Genomic DNA, 22,357 nt, shown 5'->3' on the forward strand with positions numbered 1-22,357 from the left:
CTCAGAATGTGTTCTACCAACCGATCACTGCTTGTAGTCAGGTTGTACCAGAAATTTCTCTTCTCTCCAGTTCTATTCAGTACCTCCTCATTAGTTACGTAATCTACTCATCTAATTTTCAGCATTCTTCTGTTGCACCACGTTTCAAAAGCTTCAATTCTCTTCTTGTCTAAACTGTTTTTCATGTATGTTTCACTTCCATGCATGGCTACACTCAATAAAAATATTTTCAGAAAGAATTTCCTGACACTTAAATCTGTACTCGATGTTAACAAATTATTTTATCTCGTCATATATTTCTTCAGTCTCTTCATCATCTGCGCAGATATTTGGCATGTAAACTTGTACTACTATGGCAAGCGTTTGCATCGTGTCTGTTTTGGCTACGATAAAGCGTTCACTGTGTATTATAATAAACCCACCACATATGTTGCATAATAGTGCTTTATTTGTGGTATGTTGGTTTGGCCTCTTTTATAGTTTATATTATGTTTTATTAATTTTATATTTTGTGTTGTGGTTTTATTAATTTTGTTTGTTGATTATGCCTTTTTATTATCTTTATTTCTTGACAAATGCATTATACATTACTTTTTTATTGCTTGCTCTGTACTAGGCCTATCTTAGCTAGTGCCACGCATAAGTAGATGGTATTAGCGCTGTAGCGAGAGGCGTTCAGGATGAAACTTGGTGGTGTGGCCGTGTTGTTGGCTATGATTTTTCCGGTGGTCCCTCCTGCCCTCGGTGAGCACACAAGATATGAGGCGGGCTGGGCACTTATATGGTAAGCCATTTCCGAGGTTCACAAATAGGCATTCTACACCTTATATGCCTTAATTTTAATTTCTTAAGCCCATGCCACATGTTTAGTCGTTCGCAGTTGGTTTAGAGGTTACATTAGGTTGGTTATGTGTGCGGCAGCGTGTGTTTATTTGTTGTTACATTCAGGGTTAGATTACAGGCAGAGCTGGAGCTGAGTGTGGACGACGTTACTAGCAAATAACACGCCAGGCGCATCAATTTTTTTTTGTGTACGTTTAAAGTTTCTCTTTTCCTCCTGAAACGAAACAAAGGAACACTAAATAGCGTTAACAACAGGTGATGCGGCGGCAGAAACCTTGGACATTGCTGATAACAGCACGTGTGTCAGAGCTAGAAATTCCACCAACAAAACGAATAAGTGTCGTAACATTTCACAAACAGGGGAAGTAATGTCACATTATCATATAAACCGTAAGTAGCACGCCAAATAACGCGGTATATAGCGATTTTTGAGTCAGAAATGAACAAAAACAGAAAGATAGAAAACGTGTCGCTGTTTGCATATAACAACTTATATGGTAGGTATAAAGTTACTGCGTATGCTGTTAATTGCATCATGGCCGGCCGGGTTGGCCGTGTGGTTCTAGGCGCTACAGTCTGGAGCCGAGCGACCGCTACGGTCGCAGGTTCGAATCCTTCCTCGGGCATGGGTGTGTGTGATGTCCTTAGGTTAGTTAGGTTTAATTAGTTCTAAGTTCTAGGCGACTGATGACCTCAGAAGTTTAGTCGCATAGTGCTCAGAGCCAATTGCATCATGTGAAGCATGTCAACAAATATATATCAGCATTATTTCCAAATGTAGTACCCTAGATCTGAGTGCTAAAGCATACCGTAAGTGAACAACATAAAGTGTAGGAAGTCAGTGACATTTCTTAACTGTATACGGTATGTCTATTAATTTAAAACATATGACACCTGATAATCGCTCATTTTGAAGGAGAAATTCATATGACCTGCACAATAGGCTCACATCGTACCAATAATTTTTCAGAAAAAAAACAAATATCGCATTGCAAGTAGCACACAAGTGCTGAAAGATGTTTGGGTAATAAATAAACTATTAAAAATTGTCATGTATGAGGTGTATTTCCTCTCCAGTTTTGCTGTGGTTTATGCAGATAGCATACTAGCTAGACGTGCGTTGGAAGTACCGCTGCTCAAACAGCTTCTCTAGGAAAGTATTAATGGTAAACAGGCAGCATTTGTTAAGCCGTTCGATTTTACTGTAAGTAAATTAACAATACCGGGGTGGTATATTAGGTATATATTTGGTCTGTAAACAGATACTTTCACTGATGGAAACGACATATCAACGAGGAACTACCCGTACGGGGCGGAAATTGGTAGGTCTTACGTACAGTGAAACAAATGATGGCAATTTCAGAAAAATTCGATGCTTTATTCAAGAGAAATCTTCACACATTCAACAAGTCGAAAACGGGCTCCTCCACCTCTGGCCTTGATGCAGGACCAGCATTAGTTGGCCGAGTGTTTGGGTATCCTCCTGACGGATATGGCGTTGAATTCTGTCCAACTGGCGGGTCAGGTGGTCAGAGTTTCCAGCTGGTTGGAGGGCCCTTGCCATAATGTTCCAAACGTTGTCCATTTGAGAGAGAGATCCGGCGACCTTGCTGGCCAAGATACAATTTGGTAAGCATAAAGACAAGCAGTAGAAACCTTCACCCTGAAATGTAAGGCCAGGATGGCTTGTCACGAATACCGCCGGAGTACAACTCTCCTGTAAGGGTGCCGCGGATGGCAACCAAAGGCGACCAGTTGTGAAAACAAACGGCACTACTGGTTATCGGACCGTATGGTGGGGGACTGTCTGGATGGTCTCCCACCGCTGTGCGGTGCGTCGCCAGACACGCTTTGGCTGGTCATCGTGTCTGAAGACAATGAGGTACCAGGCCAAAGTCATGTCTGGAGACGCCCCGGAAAGCGGTGGGATACCAACATGGCGGCCAGGAGTGATGGCCTGGTGTGACGTTCGTTTTCAGATCAGGCAGGACCCCTTCGGTTGTCATCTGCGGCACCCTTAAAGGACAGCTGTACTCCGACGACATTCTACGCCCCGTTTTGTTGCCCTGTGTGGGAAGGCGTCCTGGGCTTACATTTCAGCACACGGCGAGAGTCTCTACCGCTTGTCTTCGTGCTTGCCAAACCCCACCTTCGTCAGCAAAGTCGCCGGATCTCTCCCCAGTTGACAACGTTTGGAGCATTATGGGTAACGCGCCAATTGGACACAATGTTGCTCTATATCCGTCAGGAGGACACCCAACAGCGCTATCAATCAATGGAAAGCCAAATAACTGGTTCCATAAGTGCGAGAGATGGACCAACGCGTTACTGACTTGCTCAGTTTGCGAAGCTCTTCCTCTTGAATAAATCGTCCAATTTTCTGAAACTGTAGGCATATTTTTCGCCTTAAAGTGTATAAATGAAATTTCTAGCTTAAAACGACCGCCAAGTTCAAATAGCTCTGAGCACTATGGGACTTAACAGCTGAGATCATCAGTCCCATAGAACTTCGACCTACTTAAACCTAACTAACCTAAGGACATCACACACATCCATGCCCGAGGCAGGATTCGAACCTGCGACCGTAGCGGTCGCGCGGCTCCAGACTGAAGCGCCTAGAACCGCTCGGCCACAATGGCCGGCCGACCTCCTAGGCGACAAACTAATTTCCAGCCTTAGCGACATTACACTTATCACTCCTTTAGCCCAAAAATGACGACTCATAAAGAGACACTGGTATCCAGAGCTCACTGTTCGGACGAGCGGGAAAAGAGGATAGTGTACCACCAAGAGGAACTCTTCACTACCACTCCACCGGCAGCAGGATAGGAAATGTAACGTGTAGGTGCTCCCCTCGTATAATAGGATGGGTATTAGGTTTAGTTGCCAGCGGCCTTGCCGCAGTGATAACACCGGTTCCCTTCAGATACCGAAGTTCAGCGGTGTCGGGCTGGGCTAGCACTTGGATGGGTGACCATCCGGTCTGCCGGGCGCTGTTGGCAAGCGGCGTGCACTCATGTGAGGCAAAATGAGGAGCCACTTGACTGAGAAGTAGCGGCTCCGGTCTCGTAAACTGACATACGGCCGGGAGAGCGGTCTACTGACCGTATGCCCCTCCACATCCGCATTCGGTGACGCCTGTGGGCTGAGGATGACACGGCGGTCGGTCGGTCCCGTTGGGCCTTCGTGGCCTGTTCGGTGGGAGTTTTGTTCCAGGTGACAATACCGGATGGTATCGGTGGTTTGGTCCGTATTAGCGCCGCGGTTACTCTCTAGAGACAGGCATTATGTCGGTGTCCCGTTACTGCGCTTATTAACGTGAGATAATCTGCGCGCAGTATTGGTGCAGCCCACAGAGGAGCGGGTGCACCGGCAGACGGTCGCTCTAGTCCTCCTGTGTAGCACTGCTGCTTGTTTTTTCGTCCAAGGACGCGTCCTCGAAGCCACTTAGAATACCAAGAGCTTTACGTTAGTCTCTTCTGCAAGAGAACCAGGCACTGTAAACAAGCGTAGGAACGTGCAGGAAGTCACATCTCAGGCGGTACACGCAAAGTAATGTACATTCTGCAATAAGACAGAAAGAGAATGGCATAGTACAGCACTGCCAAGTGTCCGCCAGGATTACTCCGAACTCGAAACTGTGTCGTCATAGTAGGAAAGGAGTTCGGCCAGCTTTGTACCAGCCCGTGATTCGAATAAATAAAAGCAATACACCATCAAATGCTCTCGGTAGCGTGTGAGAAAATCTTCAATCCTCTGCAACCTGAATATTTACTTCACGCTGCACGAACTTGCTGCAGCCTAGTTAGATTACTTTCTCTAGCTGGTACTTGACATTTAGTAATTACTTCTAATACTTAATAATTAAGTGAAAAATGCTAGAAACATCAAAGTGTTTCAGTTAATAATGTACCCAAATTTCGTTTTCAAGGGAAAGATTTTTCTTGAATTCACAATTAAGTGTACAATTGCACCTCTGTAGCTGTGAATCTGGGAGCCTGTAAAAAGAAGAAAAAACTGCGATTTTAACCTAAATACTCGACTAGTAATACAACATATTCGACTGCCCACCTTCATGAAGTACTTTATCACCAAATACGTACAGGGTGTCTCATAAGTCACTCCCTATTTGTAAACAGTTATAATTTCTTTATTTATGAACCATTTTTCTTAGAGCTGCTTTTGCTAGAAACAGCACTTCTTGAGGTTGAGATTGACATCATTTTAAATCTCCGTGTAGGATCTAGCATTCTCTGCGCATTTTTTTAAACGAACTGGTACGTGCGATGCTGCAGACTTGGCCCTGAGCACTATGGGACTTAACAGGTGAGGTCATCAGTCCCCTAGACTTAGAACTACCTAAACCTAACTAACCTAAGGTCATTACACACATCCATGCCCGAGGCAGGATTCGAACCTGCGACCGTAGCGGTGGCGCGATTGCAGACTCAAGCGCCTAAAAGTGCTCGGCCACATCGGCCGGCGCGATGCTACTGCCTGCAACATGTTAGGTGTTACATTGGCTAACACATCCTTCCAGTTTATCCGAGTTCCGTGATTTCCTCTTGTAAACCTTCTCCTTTGTCCACATCCAGAGAAAAGAATCACAAGACGGTAAATCAGGATGCGTCTGCCAATCCACCGACCTGGGGAAATGATCACGCAGCAGCCATTCGCGGACATACTTTCCAAAAGGTGCAGGTGCTCCGCCCTGCATGAAATGAAGCTGTGGGTTGTTCCATTGTGAAATTACTGGCCGTTCACGGCCTTGCAGCATTTCCAGGTATCTTTAGCCATTCATTGTGTTCTGCAGAAAGGAAGGACCAACAACTTCGGATGACGTGATACCACGCCAGACTGTTACCATCGGACGCCCCTGTGTTTTTTCACCACATTCGTGTGGGTTTTCGGAAACTGCCTCATCAGTCCAACATTCTTCAGTCACAGTAATCAAGAAACAATTTCTGCACATAATGTCGCTTCCACGACGTAAAAGTGAGGTATTTCTTAAGAAGCATTGCAACTGCATAACGTGAAAGACGACTTTCATGTGAGATCCTTGATGCAGTCATTTCTAAGGACTCCTCGTGAACATTTCACGAATACTGTCAACATTCTGTAGTGTCCTCGAAGTTGATGATCTTCCTGAAATTCTTGCATGGGCGACACTCCCTGTTAGTAATTTCGAATGGCAATTTTTACCTGTTTTTGCATTCAGTGTTGCACGGATTCCTCGTTCAGCCCTGTACCACGTTTGCACTCGCACCGCAGATACCCAGACCTCAGAACGAGCTGCAATTTGGGCCGTTCTTCCTCAGTCAACAAAGGCGGCATTTCCCAACGGAAACAAAAGAAAAAAATGTTACACACACTCTCAAGGAGTGCTGTTTCTAACGGAAGTTGTTCTAAGAAAATGTGTTCATAAATAAAGTAACAATAACTGGTTAAACATGGGAAGTGATTTACCGGACACCCGGCAGTACCCTTCTCTGTACAACACCCACACTCTTATCTTATCCACCCCTCTCCCCACAGACGATCACGTCCAACGGGTAAAATTCTCCAGAATACCACACAATATTCAAATCCTCGCGGCCACATATCATAAATAAGACGGTGTAAGAGTGGCACGTCTGCGACAGAATCAGTACGTATCCAGTGGCATTCAGGGGAACTGAAACTCGACCTGCAGGCAAATAGTGTAACACAGTTGTACAGGTGTAGTGTCACCCAAACACAACAAATTTGTGTAACTAGAGACTACTTGTCCACCGGGCTAATAGTACGTTATGGCACATTAATCGTGGTTGATTAACCACGGTTTTACCCACAAAGCTGAATCTTTGAAAGCAGTTATCTACTAAACAGATGTGAACATGTAACAATATTAGGGGGTCTTAAGGCTTGGCAATCGTGACATCACTCTCAAATTAACAACCTCATGAGTTATTTAACCGCGCACGTTGCAGATGCTATAAAATGTTGTTAATGTTGTGACTTTAAGGAGTAGAAAAAAGGAGTGTGTTATCTTGAATGTCAGAATGAAACTAATCACATCATCATTTGATGTTAACGTAATTTCGCTATGTAACAATTTGTTACAGATTTTTAGAATGAAAAGACCTAATGATGAAGCAGGCACTAGTTTCGGGATAACAAGGCTTTTGCATCACCCTGGACCAATAAATAATTTTCCGCAGACGCCAGTGAATCAGGACAAGTGCCCAAGTGTACAGTGATGTACCTCAACGTTACAAAGTTCCGCAATTAGAGTAATACATCCTCTATCAGAGGATGTGAACCAAATAAGATTTTCTGTATTTTATTTCTGTCATTTATTTACTCTGATTATTTACACTACACTTTGCAGAGTTGGGTACAGACTACAGTGTGTGTGTGGGTAAAGGATGGTTCCCTAAACTTGACTTCGATGCAGAAACTACCTGTACAGACTATGAAGCCCGCCTCAAACGGACGGCGTCCTGACACTTTGCCAGCCGAGAGTAGCTGCCGAGGCGATGAGACGAGCCAGGGACAGTGGTGAGGGAAGTTGCTGCAGTCTCTTGGTGTGGCTGGCTGTGAGGGGAGGGGAGGGTGTGGTGTGGAATCGCCGCACCTGCCGTCCCAGTCCGCCGGCCACACCGCGGGCTTGTCTGGGCGCGGCTGCCAGTTCCTGGAGGACAGCCGTGGAAGAAGCACCACTACTAAGTACCACCAGATGCAATGGACTGCTGTTCCACTTCGCCGACGATTCACGTGACTAAACAAAAACGCGCGTCACGTAGACATTGGTGTGGCCCACGAAATTCTTGCCTATTGGAGTCTATGGATCTGTTTCTTCTTCTTTTGTTCTCAGTCTATGGATATGTCGGAGCCAATCCTCAATTTTTTCCTATCTTCCTCAGGTCTCTTTAGTTCCGATCATATCGTCAGTTTCATTTCTCGTTTTATGTGCCTGATGTAGCGAAGTCTTGGTCTGCCTCGTCCACTGTTCCCAGGCATATTTTCCTTCTACCATAGTGGCGGGACAGTGTCTGTATAACTGTTCAGCTCACCGGTCCCTCCATTCCTTGACACCCCTCTACAACAATGTTTTCTCTCCTATGGTGTCTAACACGCCATAGCTCTTTATTTATGTTCATGAAATTTTTAGCAGCTCTTTTCAAAGCCATACCTCAAAAGCCTGAAGTCTCTTCCGTTTTGCCACAACTGTCCATGACTGCGATCCTTGCAATCCAACGCTCCAAATAAGTTTTTACGTACTGTTTCCCGGTGTTTGAAATTTGTGTATCGCAATGTTAGTAGCTTCTTCTTCTTTTTATTCTTGAATGACGTTTTAGCTTGTGCAATCCGGTATTTAATATTTCAGCCTGATTTCCAAACCTCCATCATTCTACTACCCTAATATTTAAAGATGGTAACTTGCTTAAGATTGTCTATGTCGTAACGTAGGTTTTCTGCTATTTGAAATTCACTATAACGGGCAGTGAAAAGAAAATAAGACAAGTAGAAAAAAGTAAGTATGCTGTTTATTCTTTCAAAAGTAATCGCCGTAACTGTTAATACGTTTACCGCACAGTGAGACAATACTGTCTGTACCTTCATGCAAAAACATTTGCGATTGCCTATAGAATCGTAATTGTACCCAGCCGTGCAACTCTTTCTAGGAAGCAAATTGACGTGCATAGATGTCTTTTCCTCAGGGCTCCAAAAATATGGAAATCGCACGGGGAGAGTTCGGGACTTTATGGAGGATGTTACGCAGCGAAACGTCTGCAGCGTAGTCGAAAAGACCATCTACATCTACGTCGATATTCCCCGAGCCACCGTACGATGCGTGGCGGAGGGTACCCTTTACCACTACTTGTCATTTCCTTTCCTGTTCCACTCGCAAACAGAACGAGGGCAAAACGACTGTCTGTACGCCTCCTTATGAGCCCTAATTTCTCATATCTTATTTTCGTGGTCCTTACGCGCGATGTATGTTGGCGGCAGCCAGCTTCAAACGCCGGTTGTCTAAATTTTATCCAGAGTGTTTCTCGAAAGGAACGTCGCCTTCCCTCCAGTGATTCCCATTTGAGTTCCCGAAGCGTCTCCGTAACAGTTACGAGTCGTTCGAACCTACTGGTAACAAATCTAACAGCCCGCCTCTGAATTGTTTCAGTGTCTTCCTTTAATCCGACCTCGTGTGCATCCCAAACGCTCGAGCAGTACTCAAGGATAGGTCGCACTGATGTCCTATATTCGGTCTCTGTTCTGGCGTAACCAGAAGCGCCGGAACGAAGATGCGGAACACAAGAGCAGAGAAGGCTGGGAGGAAACGTCGGCCAGTGGTGCTCGGAACTGGACCGCGCCGCGCCAACAGCGACAACTGGAAGAAGAGAATATAAGGCCGCTCCTGCCAGCCTCGGCCACTCGTATCGCCCCAGTTTGCAACGGACAGTCGTGCTACGCTATGAGATTGTCGAGATCCGTATCAAGTGCTTATCTGGACTTTGTGTATAGCAAGAACTTTACTGTTTTCATGTCGCCTCTCGCTAGCGACATTTGCTGTAAGCAAAGTTAAGTAGTGTCAATTTTCTTTCTAGAAATAAAACTACTAGTGTTATTTCTTTGAATTGTTTGTAGGGAAGCAGCCTACTCACGCTGTAGTAAATTCACATCAGTTTCCATTGTGTGCCAGCCAGTCTGCTGTAACTAGCTCTGACGTCATAAATGTTGCGCAATACTTTAAAAATCAAGCAAATGACCTAAAACTTTTATAGCGTGTCAGGAATAATGATAAATTAATGTGTGTTAAATATCAGTTCGATAACTTAAGCCATTTCCGAAATTTGGACGTTTTTCTGTAAAAATCATTGGCGCAACAGAAAAGAGGTAGAGACTTCAAAATTTATATTTAGATTCATCTTTCATAATGATTTAATAAAAACAGTACTTTGGATTTCACAAATTAAGATTTTTGTGGAAATTCATGATTTTGTGGTTTTCGTCTCAAAACTGAAGGAAGCAAGATAGATTAAGTAGGCTAAGAAATAAGGCTAGGATGTTTAGATTTAAATAGGTTGGAGGTCCGCTATGACTATGAAGATGTGAAAAGTTTCTTTTGAATACCTATAAAATTATAGCGATAGCGGATCTCAAAAGGGACAGTTCAGAGCTCATCTGCTGCGTGCAGTGCAATTAAATTAATTCTCTCGCCCACAATATTTAACTTAGCCACGTCAAAATTTTATTATCAATACTTACCTGCGTGCTGAATGCACATTTAAATTAAGAGCTTATTCGGCCATCAGAAAGAGAAGCTATAATTTATTATGTAACTTGAAGTGGTGCGTTACTAGCCCAGCGGCTAGTCGGGACAGCCGATTTGATCAGGCGTTCCCTTAGCCGTCCGCACCGCGGATTTATATATAAGAGCGCTGCGCGAGGAAGCAAGGCCCCAGTTCTCTCCAGACGCTGAATGACACGCCATCTGTGTCGGCAGTCGCGTCGCGTCGGTAGCACTGCTACAAACAGCCTCGGGTGCCGTATTCAGTTACTCGAGATGCGCGTAACCATGAAATCATTTCAAGTGAAGTGGTAATTCTGGGTTGACTTTCATTATCTAGCTTCAGTTTGCGTATTGTCGTATTTTCACGTGCCGTCGCGGGACAGACATTCTACCAATTATTTAGCGTGGCGTTTGATGAAATATTTTCATCAAATTATGGCGAGCATTCTTTTTTAACATTTAATTCGGACATTTATAGTTGCATCAGCGCATTAGACTCTGAACTGCTCTGTTAGTTAGGTTGAAAGGATACTTGTGTTATACCAGTGAATTTCAGAATATACTCAACTTTTTTGAAAAATCGTGTTTGATTATAAATTCCGGACAATCTCCTGATTCCTCAGAGCTACAAGCTGCAGCTATAATAGATTTCTCAGATGAAGTGGGCACTAGGAACTCTACGTACAGGCTTCACGTTTTCGTTAAATCACTTTCTGGGGGCCTATCAAGTAAATAGAGAGCCAGTGTTGAGAACGGCGAAAGACAGCATTAACAATATTCTAATAGCCAGAAGCTGACTCAAAACACTGCAAACTTTTAAACAGCTATCATATTTCCCTTCTTCTCATACTCGCCGCCCCACATGTTGTATAGCATTCCGAGAACGCGACATCCTGTAGGCACCCTATAAGCAACGAGTGAGCAAGACCCCAAAGTTTCCTTTACAGATAAACCAAACTTTCTCAAAATGCTCCCAATAAGCCGAAGTCGACCATTCATCTTCCCTACCACAGTCCTCTCATGCTCGTTTCATTTCATACCTCTATGCAACGTCACACCCAGATATGTAAACGACTTGACTGTGTCAAGATGGACACTACTAATACTATACCCAAACATTAGGCTTGTTCTTCCTACTTATCCGCATTTACTTACATTTTTCCACTTTTAGAGCTAGCTGCCATTCAACACAGCAAGTAGAAATTTTGTCTAACTCATCTTGCTACAGTCATTTAGTCGCCTTACGGTACACCACCGCCCCATCAGCAAACAACTGCAGTTTCCTGCCCACTCTGTCTGCTAGATCATTTATGTATATAGAGGACAACAGCGCTCCTCTATGACCTTCCCTCGGGCACTCCTGACGATAACCCTTGTGTCTGATGAACACTCGTCGTCGAGGATAACCAACTGGGTTCTATTATTTAAGAAGTCTTCGAACCATTCACATATCTGTGAACTTATTCCATATGCTCGTACGTTCGTTAACAGCTTGCAAAGCAGCAGCGTGTCAAATGCTTTCCGGAAATCTGGAAATATGGAATCTGCCGAATCTGCCCGTTGCCCTTCATCCATAGTTCACATATAGTAAACTATGGATGAAGGGCAACGGGCAGATTCCAGATTTCCGGAAAGCATTTGACACGCTGCTGCTTTGCAAGCTGTTAACGAACGTACGAGCATATGGAATAAGTTCACAGATATGTGAATGGTTCGAAGACTCCTTAAATAATAGAACCCAGTTGGTTATCCTCGATGACGAGTGTTTATATACAATCATTGGGCGGGCATTATACTGCAACACAATGATAGCGTCCATCAACATTCCTGGGTGTTTAAAGTTTATGGCGCGCTTCAGTTTTCGCGAAGTGTCGATGTAACTCTGAACGGTAATTGTGGCGTCGTGTTGCAGAAAGTCAATGAGCAGCGGGCCCTTGCAGTCAAAGAAAGTGGTCGGCATGACTTTCCGGGAGCTGTCGTGCCTGATGTTTCGACTACACTGCAGAAGTTTTGCTGGGAAGTTCCCACACGTCGTCCATACAGTTACGATCTCTTCCAATGCGATTTCCATATTTTTTTAGTCCTGAAGAGAGACATTCGCGGCCATCGATGTGCCTCGGACGAAGAGGTGCACGCGTGCGTACAAGCATGGTTCCATAAGCGACCGCACACACTTTTCCGCGTAGGCACTGACCGCCTTGTGTTACAGTGGGGTAAATGGATGGACAGTTATGGCGATCACTTTTCAAGTAATGAACAGTTTACTTACCTTGTTTCTTCTGTCTCGTTTTAATTTGACTGCTCTTTATACATCAGTATTTCGGTTTTCTTCTTATTTGTATTAATACTTTCATATCTTTATTAAAATATCGTGTTTATGACTTTTAAGGCTATTTTGAGGCTGTTTTCATATTCGGTCAATACTGCTAAATCATCCGCAAGTCCAATCATTTTCATTTTTTCATCTTCGGCGCATGTTTTATGATTGACGACATGTCGTAGGAATCCGTGATCTCATCCGTTATAATAAACAAACAAACAAGATCTGGATCACTTCTTTTATTACCGACTACCGGTTTCAATCTGAGCAGGAGATTATCGCCCTAGCCCACCCACAGTCTTTGTGTTTTGCATTAGCTGACAAACATCGCGTTGCGGCGGCGGACCTAAAGATGGCCTGCAGCACGGACTGAAACCGGCAGTCCTCAGTGTACGTAGCGACCTCAGAAAGGAAGTCACCAATGCTCCACGCTAAGAGCATTGCGCAGTAAGACGGGCGCATTGTCAGAGGAGGGGTGCGTGTTCCGGGTATCCTGCAGAGACAGTTCTGCTAAGCTACAGATAACAGGTACATCCCAGTGATAACAGGTGCATTACAGTGCGCGAGTGAAGTGGTACAGCAACAACCAGAGACTACTCCAGATCTGAAGTACGAGGGTGTACGATTCTTATGGGCGAAACGTCTAAACTGCACATAGATTCACCGTGAAATTCTGGCGGTAAATGAGCCAAATGCAATGTCGCGTCCGGCCGTAGTCAAATGGTTGTGATGCTGATCTGCCACGCAATCCAGATGTAGCACAGTACGATTTCCACATTTACGGAAAGCAGAAAGAACATCTGGGGGAAAGAAATTTTTCAACGGCGAGGACGATCACTCAGCGGTTCTCGAACGACTCCATGACCACTCGACGTCTTTCTGTCGTCGAGGAATTCAACGATTCGTAGAACGGTCCGACTGTTGTTTACGGAAACTTGGTGACCATGTTCTACAATAGTGTCACGTACCTCTGTCACTGTGAAGTGTAGTGCAGCTTTGAACTAAAGTTACTTGACCTGCCACGACAATGTGCAACTTACATTTTGAAGTCACTTCGTATTCGTTGAAGAGTAATCTTGAAACGCTGCATCCCTGCCGAACACGTTTCCTTTCTGGTGCAGATTTTTACGACATTGTCTGTTATTTTGACTACTGCTTTCTAGAACCTGTAAAGCTGATAGATTATTGTCCAGACTCTGTGATCCAACTTAATGCTTCGTAGAATTTGCCTTACTCTAGACGAGTTCACATTATCAAAAGCCGTTTCTAAACCATTTAAGTTTATTGATTCTAAATATTTTTATCACATAGTATTGTTAAGTTACTGCTTCTTCAGTTCGTGTATCTTTACTGAATCTAAATCGATCTCCAGAGAGGTTTTCAGTAATTTTGTTTAATATTCTGTTCCTTATGATCTTTGTCAGTATCATGAAGGTAAGGGTTGGCAACCTTAGAGTAAGTGATGGAACGTCTCTCTTTTCTGGCTAACTAGATCTTTGACTATTTACATGCGACACATGTATTTCTGTTCAGAGTCAGCTGCTAGTCTTTGCACGTATACAGGGGGTTTCACGAGCATGCGCGCAGTTCGTATGGGACCGGATATCCCCCTTCCACGCCCCATTATATAAAGAATCGAACACCTATTTATAATATAGCGTCAAACGTCTGATTACTCTAGAAGGTGAATTAATATGTTAAGCATTTCACCTCAAGCATGTAAAGCCTTTCCGGTTGAAAACATTGTAGTTTTTCACGCATCTCAATGTTCACGACGTTCTGTTCCCAGAACTAGGTGTCTTACAGTGACATAATGTGGCAGGTACATTCAGTGGTGTATCTGGATACTACTCGCAAGCCGGCCGGTGTGGCCGAGCGGTTCTAGTCGCTGCAGTCTGTAACCGCGCGACCGCTACGGTCGCAGGTTCGAATCCTGCCTCGGGCATGGATGTGTGTGATGTCCTTAGGTTAGTTAGGTTTAAGTAGTTCTAAGTTCTAGGTGACTGATGACCTCAGATGTTAAGTCCCATAGTGCTCAGAGCCATTTGAACCATTTTTTAACTACTTGCAAAAACTGTTGCGAATAGTAAATATGTAATAAATAGTAAAGGTCAATCGTTATTTTCTTCCTTTCATTATTTTGTAGTGGGTGTCTGCGAAAATAACTTTCGCAAATGATTTAAATTATATGTAAAACGTGTTAGAAGTCATTAAGTGGTCTCATTCTCAAACATTGGGTAAATACATTCTGGGTAATTTGCGCGCCACGAGTGAACTGCCTCAAGGAATATAGTGTGTTTCTAACTTTGATATTTGACTTGCTTGTTAAACTTTTCATATAAGGGTATACCTCTCAACGAGTATATTATAACGGTATTTTAAATTTTCAAATTCGGTCGATAATTAAAAACCACATTTTGTTGCCTCTGGAAACCGTTACATGGGCAGCCTGCAACTGGAATCAGATGAGCGCTCCACCGATTTACAAATACGAGGGGCAGTCAAAAACTTCCCAGAATTTAGTTGTGGCTATTTATTGCCACACCACAGGTACAGATTCACTTAATCGCTCTCAAAATAGACTCGTACAGCGCACAGACAAATATTTCACTGCTCCTGCCATTGCTGGAAACAGCGACGAAAGTCCTGTTTGGCACCTTTCGAAATTCAGCCGTTCTGTTGATTTTCATGCCTTCTACTGTCGCAAAACGGTTATCTTTCAGGACTTTTTTGATCTGGAGGAAGAGCCATAAATCCACCGTTGCTAAATCTGGTGAGTGGGGAGGCTGGTACAGGAATGGATTATTTGTTTCCGCGGAAGATTTGTGGGAGCGACCATTGTCATGATATGTAGTGTCCAGCCTCCTTGTCATTTCGCGGGCCGTTTTCTTCGGTTTGCCTCCGTCATTCGTTTCAAATCTGCACCTGCAAATTCACTGTGCACAACACCTCCGTTGTCGAAAACCACAGTGAGCCTTAGTTTAGTTTCGGATTTGACGGACGTGCTTAACTTGTTAGAGGAGAGGACGTATGTGTTTGCCGTTCTGATGACTGCCTTTTTTTTGTTCCGAGTCGTACACGTACTCCCAGTTCTCATTAACAGTAACGATTGTCTCAAGAACCGTAGAGTCCTGTGCACCTTTTAGGTCGCAGTCGAAAAAGGAGTTTGTTTGATCAGGAATCAGCATCCGCGGAATAAGCTTGTGGTGGCTCTGAGCACTATGGGACTCAACTGCTGTGGTCATAAGTCCCCTAGAACTTAGAACTACTTAAACCTAACTAACCTAAGGACAGCACACAACACCCAGCCATCACGAGGCAGAGAAAATCCCTGACCCCGCCGGGAATCGAACCCGGGAACCCGGGCGTGGGAAGCGAGAACGCTACCGCACGACCACGAGATGCGGGCGGAATAAGCTTGTCACTGACTCAAATCAACTGAGAGGAGAGCGTGTGAATGGGTCCATGAGAGACATGCAGTTCTCGTGCCAACTCGTCGATGGTCAGTCGTCGGTCTGATTAAATGTTTCGTTTGCTCGGCCTCGTTTCTGAAAGTTGATCGTCTTCCTGTCCTTCGCGAAATCTTGAAAACCAGTCGTAAACGGCTGTTTATTTCAAAGCAGCTTCCACGTAAAATACTTGTAAGGCTAATAACACATCTGCAGCAGATTTCCCCAGAACCGTAACTCAGTACAGGCAGCAGACAAAACGAACCTCTAGCTCACGGGACTTGCGAAATGCCCTCTGTTGTGTCGCCAACTGCGAAGATAACGTTCTCACCGTGGGCCCCACCGTTCCTGTCACTCAAGAGGAAATGAATTCCGAAACACACAAATTCTTATACACCGTCGTCTCAACGAGCTTGTGGAAGTGATGCGTTACTGCTTGACTGGAAGGCCGCATCGCGTAAGCGCTCGCCTGCTACTGGGAAATGCAGTAGCCGGCGTCGATTCACGTGGTTCGCATCGAACAGGTGGAGTCGCGCGTTGCGCAAGCGAAGGGCCAGCGGCGAGCGGTGCAAATAGCTCTGATGCAACGCGAGTCCACACCACGGCACGCCACTCCCCTGCACGCATCCTCCAGCCAGAGCCGCTTTCATCTGGCCGTCGCCGTCGCAGAGCGGACGCACACGGCCGCTTCTTCTTCCACGTAGGTCGCAGCGGGAACCCTGTTGTGTCTCGCAGCTGCCTGGGACGCGGAATGGCCAACTGCCCCCCTCACCCCACCCCACCCCGCAGTGCCAGGGATATATCCAGCAGCTAACGTCCTTCTGTTGAATGATACTATAGCGTATTCTAAGTGACGTTCATCGGAGTGAAGCCCGGCTTCCTTTGTGCATACACAATATCGTGCACACAATACAGAACCGAAAGAAGAGAAGGTAGTCATGTTGGGAGCGAAGTCGTCGCTGTAACTCATGCCAAAGGTGTCCCGTTGCGTTAAGTTGAGCACCTTGGGCAACTAGTCCGCATGAGGAATTTTATTGTCCATAAACCAGCGCCTCACAGATGCTGCTTTGTGAGAGCGCGTATTGTCATGGTGATACAAACATCGTCCCCGAACTCTTCCTCTACTTTACACAGTCCACAAAGCTCTGAAGTGTGTTCATATACTTCCGCGTTTAGAGGTTCCTTAAGTGCATTAAGGGGATCACAACAGAATGTCGAAAATCGCCCCTAATTCCGTAGTACCATAACCACCTCCTCCGTACCACCAGTTAACTAAACCCAGACACTTCCATCACATTGCCACAGTGCATAGCGCGATTCATCAATCCAGATCACTCGTTTCGTACACTGCACAGAGGCGTCGCGTAATTTTTACACCGCCTCAAGCGTCACTTAGCATCGAATACAGATATGTGTGGCTCACGGACCACTTTGTGGTATCGTCCACAGAACGAGATCTCGAGCAAGAGTTGGTACCTCATGCCGGCATCACAAGTAAGGATGGCGGCTGCGGAGACGTCGGCGTAGGCACGGCGCGGTTTCCTTACGCTGGCGAGGCCGGAAAGCTATTGAGTCCGTGCTCAGTGCCGCTCACCCCAGTCTTTATGTGACCAGCGACCACTCGTAATCATCGCTAACGACACTGATATGGCTGCGAGCGAGTTTGTACAGGTACTCTGAATTTACATCCGGTCAAAAACAATTCTACCCTGGTGTCAATTTTTCATTCAACGTTATGCCAGCGGCGCATCAAATACGTGTTACTGTGTGAACTCTAAATGTTACGAAAGTTAAGTACACTCGGACGCAAATAAAAAGATAGACAAGGGAGGAATTACCCGAATGAGATAGAAATCGGTAGATGTCCATGTACAGCTACAGACGCAGATGATAATTTCAGAAAAATTAGAGGGTTTATTCGAGACAAAGAGATTCTCGAACTGAGCAAATCAATAACGCATTGGTCCACTTCTGGCCCTCATGCAACCAGTCACTCGGCTTGCCATTGATCGCTAGAGTTGTTGGATGTCCTCCTGAGGCATATGGCTCCATATTCTCTCCAAAGGCGTGTTACATCGTCAAAATCCCTGTCCTTAATGGTCCAAACTTCTCAGTTGGGGAGAGATCCGGCGACCTTGCTGGTCAAGATACAATTTAATAAGCATGAAGAGAAACAGTAGAAACCCGCGCCCTGTGCGGGCGGGCATTGCGTCGCTCAAATGTAAGCACAGGATGCCTTGACATGAAGGGCAACAAAACGGGGCGCAGAATATAGTCGACCTACCGGTGTGCTGGAAGCGTGGCGCGGACGACAACCAAAAGAGGCGGTACGCCACACCGCCACAGGTGACTGGCCTCATGGCGGGTGGCACACAGGTCAACGCGCCGCCACTGTCCAGTGCGTCGCCAGAAGCGCCTTCGCTCGTTATTGGGGTGAACTAGGAGGAGGGCTCGTAACTCTGCTGCAGTCAGTGGGACTTCAGACGGAGTACGTGTCTGGGGATGGAACACCTCCAGCACGCAATAATTCTAGCCACTACAGACTGGAACCGCGCGACCGCTACGGTCGCAGGTTCGAATCCTGCCTCGGGCATGGCTGTGTGTGGTGTCCTTAGGTTAGTTTGGTTTAAGTAGATCTAAGTTCTAGGGGACTGATGACCTCAGCAGTTGAGTCCCATAGTGCTCAGAGCCATTTGAACCATTTTTTTGAACGCAATAAGCAAATAAGAACACATTATTCTGTTGGTATGCAACACTAGAGATTCTAATGTAATCTGCCTGCTTCTTCATATGGTCTGCGTTTCCGAGCCATCGGTAAAGGAGGTGCTCAACATGGTGTCAATTCATAGTAAGGTATACTTCTGTCTGACGTCTCAGGGAATCGTGCATCTCTGAAAGTCTTTATGTTCGCCACTCCCTCTTTTAGATTTTGATGACGCGTTCCTGTAATGATCGTATAACGTTAAATGGGATTTCATACACGAAAGATTTCGTGTTTCCCCAGAACCATAAATCGAAAGGAGCAAAATCGGGTGAACGATCTGGCCAACGTATTGGTCATCACCGACCAATTCATTGCCCAATAACTAACTGTGTGCGACGCTGTCGTACATTTCCGGGTAAATGGGCTAGTGCTCAAATAGGCGTGAACCAAATCTCCAGCCGTTGCTGGAATGGCACTCCCTCTAACACGACAGGGTAGTCAGTTGATAGAAACTGACTACACCTTGTTTCAGTCGAGTTGTTTGGCAGTTTGTCACCTCCTATTAGTCTATCGGCACTGATGTCTTTGTACTTGAACTGAGTGTTGATTTGCAACATCCGACACCCGTTCATAGTAACAAAATAATGTGTTTCCATTCTTTCACTGCGTAATTTGTAATAGCATACAGTTTTCAGCAGAAGAGACTTTCACGGTAGCTCTTAAAGTATGCATTTAAAGTCTGTGTTTACTGGACATTTATTTGTTGTTTTGGTTAATGTTACGACCTCTCAGAATTTGGAGTGGGGAACTCTCTCTCCGTGCCTCCCTCGTCCTTTCTACCTATGTATACATGATGCAGTTACATTAACGTGACCACCACCTACGTTCGACGTCACCGTGCGATAACCACTCACAGTCGACAGGTGGGAGCACTAGCAGTGAAGTCTATATAAACCGTGTCGTAATGCGGAAACGGAGCGATTTATCTGACGTCCAAAAGGGCATGACTATTGGCTTTCGAGCAAAGGGTGAGAGCATTTCAGAAACGACTAAGTTTGTAAACATTTCACGTGTCGCTGTGGTTAAAGTATGCCATGGATGGCGAAATGGCATTGCCCAAACCCTGCGCCGAGGCAAGGTGGTGCACCACGGACCGTGGATGTCACGGGTGAACGACGGCTGCGGAGATGTTTAGGGGCAAATGGAAGTGCAACTGTCGAGCAACTGACCGCCCAGATGAACCAAAGGGCTACCAACAGTGTCTCCTCAACGACCGTTCAGCGAACGTTCCTGTGTTGGGCCTCCACAGCAGGCGACTGGTTCTTGTACCAATGCTAATTGATTCTCATCAGCCAACAGGGCTGGAATTTGCACGCCAGTAAAGCAAGTGGACATCCACTGAGTGCCGACAGGTGGCCTTTTCAGAGGAATCACGCGTTATGTTCCATCGCACAGATGGCCGCTGGCATGTACGGTGTGAAACATCTGAACATTCTACAACAGTCGTCGAAAGGCTGCAGGCCGGAGAGCATGTCCTGGGTGATGTAGCCGTTCTGGAAGTCACAGTGGATCAACACAAGTATACATCTACCCTTGGGACCATGTCAATCCCACATGCAGTTTGTTTTTCCTCGGCACGATGGCATCTACAAGCGGGACAATGCAACGTGTCACACAGCTCACACCAGGGTGAGTTTACCGTGCTCCCATGCACACCTAACTCCCCGGATTTAAACACAATCGAGAATCTGTGTGACCACCTCGATTGGGCTGTTCGCGCCACGGATCCTCAACCAAGAAACCTGGCGCATGGTTCCACATCCCTGCCGGTACCTTCCAGTACGTCGTTGACTCTCCTACTGCATGTCTCGCTACGGTCCGCGCTGCAAAAGGTGTCTGAGGCTTTTGACAGGCGGTCAGATCATCGTGACTGAAAGGTGTATGTATACAGGGTGAACATTAATAAAACCGACAAACTGTAGGGTCTGATCCCCGACTGGGAATGCAGGGAGAAGGGCCTATGAACGTGTGTCCGGAAATGGAAGGTGTGTGTGCAACTGCAACGAATCGTCGCGGAGCACTGTACAGAGCTGCATCGCTTCCACGTCACGACAGAGGTTCAGAGTGGGCTCCACGGGATGCAGTGCAGTTTTATTAATGTTCATCTGCGGATTTTCAGGCATTTTGTTTTAAGTGTACTTTAGCTTCGATGGTCAGAATTGCGAGGGGTAGTTTCATTTTATGTTTTGGATTGGTGCATAAGCTGGTTGCGTTTTGCCCGTACGTTTAATAAAAACAGAAAATACATACAACTCATACTTCAGTAACATATTATCGCTGACCATTTACAGCAGTATGCCAACGCTGGCGTAGCTTGTGGATTCCGCGACTGTAGAAATCACGTGTCTTTGAGGCGAAGAAATCGTCGAGCCACTTTCATAGCGCATTTTTATATGGTAGAGGAAGTTTCTTGGAAGTAGTTCGATAGATAGCGGAAAACGTGAAAATCTGAGGGCGGAAGGTGAGATGGATAACGAGGATGATTTCCCAACCCGACTCCTGTGTAGTGTCCTTTGTCGGTGTAGCGGATTGAGGGCGGTCGTTATCATGGAGTAGCATCAAATGCTTCGAATGGCTCTGAGCACTATGGGACTTAACATCTCAGGTCATCAGTCCCCTAGAACTTAGAACTACTTAAACCTAACTAACCTAAGGACAACACACACATCCGTGCCCGAGGCAGGATTCGAACCTGCGATCGTAGCGGTCGCGCGGTAGCAGACTGTAGCGCCTAGAATCGCTAGACCACCGCGGCCGGCAGATCGATCACTCGCCAACAGAATAGATCTGTCATGTCGTACAATATATTATGAACGTCTTATATTTTTTCTTTTCAGATTTTGTTCGTATAATTGTTGGCATAGCTTAGGGACGATTCGACTTAGATGCATTACCTACACCTATGCTCTGTGTGCCATCTTCCAGTGTGTGGTGTAGTCTACCTCGTCTACTTTTATCAATAAGAGTGTTAACATAGGCAGGACTACGTAATTTCCCAGTTGAGAGGATAGCTGCGGAGAATGGAAAGAAGAATTTTTTGGGCCAAATTATAGTTCTCGCCAGCACAATTAATCGCAGGTCTTTAATTTTTGGGTTCTACAGTCGTAATTGTAGCAGCTGACTGTTTTGACCGAACCACAAAGAGTCAGCTTTTGTGCAGGTAGCCCCACTAGTCACGACGTAGGGAGCCCCTCCACCCCCCCCCCCCCCCTGTTCTCCGCCCCCTCTGCCCCCGTCTGCCCCCGCACCCTCCCCATGCACCCAGAGACTGCGGCAGCTGGCCGGTGTCGGGGAACTCTGGCCAAGGCCGGCGCGGGTCGCGAACCCCGGCCCGATCGATGCGATGCGAGGCGAGGCGGCAGGCGCCCCTGGCGCAGCGCACCCGTCGGGCTCCCCACAGACCCATCGCCGCTGTTACCGGCCACACACTCAGCTCCTCTGGTAGCTTACCCTGACACACCCTCACTCTGCAGGGAAACTGACTTTGCTGGCAGATATTTGGGTTACTAACGTAGGTTCCCGTTCCGCTCGCAACTGCCCGTGTACTTACGAGGTGGGATGCTGTGCCACAGAAACAAAAGCTCCAACGAAGTTTTGATTACGACAGACCGAGAGAGATACGCGTAAGTGTTAGGAGTATTCGATGACAGTACCCACTGGTCTTCTCTAGACTGGTCTGCAGACGTTCGCCTTGATACTATAACGGT

The sequence above is a fragment of the Schistocerca nitens genome, chromosome 7, assembly GCF_023898315.1.
Source record: "Schistocerca nitens isolate TAMUIC-IGC-003100 chromosome 7, iqSchNite1.1, whole genome shotgun sequence".
Lineage (NCBI taxonomy): Eukaryota > Metazoa > Arthropoda > Insecta > Orthoptera > Acrididae > Schistocerca > Schistocerca nitens.